The sequence below is a fragment of the Anarrhichthys ocellatus genome, unplaced genomic scaffold, assembly GCF_004355925.1.
Source record: "Anarrhichthys ocellatus isolate YVR2014 unplaced genomic scaffold, GSC_Weel_1.0 scaffold4077, whole genome shotgun sequence".
Lineage (NCBI taxonomy): Eukaryota > Metazoa > Chordata > Actinopteri > Perciformes > Anarhichadidae > Anarrhichthys > Anarrhichthys ocellatus.
In genome coordinates, this window is record NW_022284051.1 from 3621 (window position 1) to 4458 (window position 838).

Below are 838 nucleotides of genomic sequence, written 5' to 3' on the forward strand. Positions count from 1 at the left end.
ACTGTACTACATCTCAGAGGTACATATTGTACTTTATACTGTACTACATCTCAGAGCTACATATAGTACTTTATACTGTACTACATCTCAGAGGTACATATAGTACTTTATGCTGTACTACATCTCAGAGGTACATATTGTACTACATCTCAGAGCTACATGTTGTACTTTATACTGTACTACATCTCAGAGGTGCATGTTGTACTTTACACTGTACTACATCTCAGAGGTACATATTGTACTTTATACTGTACTACATCTCAGAGCTACATATAGTACTTTATACTGTACTACATCTCAGAGGTACATATAGTACTTTATGCTGTACTACATCTCAGAGGTACATGTTGTACTTTATGCTGTACTACATCTCAGAGGTACATGTTGTACTTTATGCTGTACTACATCTCAGAGGTACATATTGTACTTTATGCTGTACTACATCTCAGAGGTACATGTTGTACTTTATGCTGGACTACATCTCAGAGGTACTTATTGTACTTTATACTGTACTACATCTCAGAGGTACATGTTGTACTTTATACTGTACTACATCTCAGAGGTACATATTGTACTTTATACTGTACCACATCTCAGAGCTACATATTGTACTTTATACTGTACCACATCTCAGAGGTACATATTGTACTTTATACTGTACTACATCTCAGAGGTACATATTGTACTTTATACTGTACTACATCTCAGAGGTACATGTTGTACTTTATACTGTACTACATCTCAGGTACATATTGTACTTTATACTGTACTACATCTCAGAGGTACATATTGTACTTTATACTGTACTACATCTCAGAGGTACATGTTGTACTATATA

At 34.7% G+C, this 838-nt stretch overlaps 1 protein-coding gene across 1 annotated transcript in view; it reads left to right on the top strand.

Moving 5' to 3' along the window:
- LOC116379309 (sodium/potassium/calcium exchanger 1-like) overlaps positions 1–838 on the top strand; it is a gene marked incomplete at both ends in the record, with an annotated part of 3398 nt that overhangs the window by 2138 nt on the left and 422 nt on the right. The window lies entirely within an intron of this gene.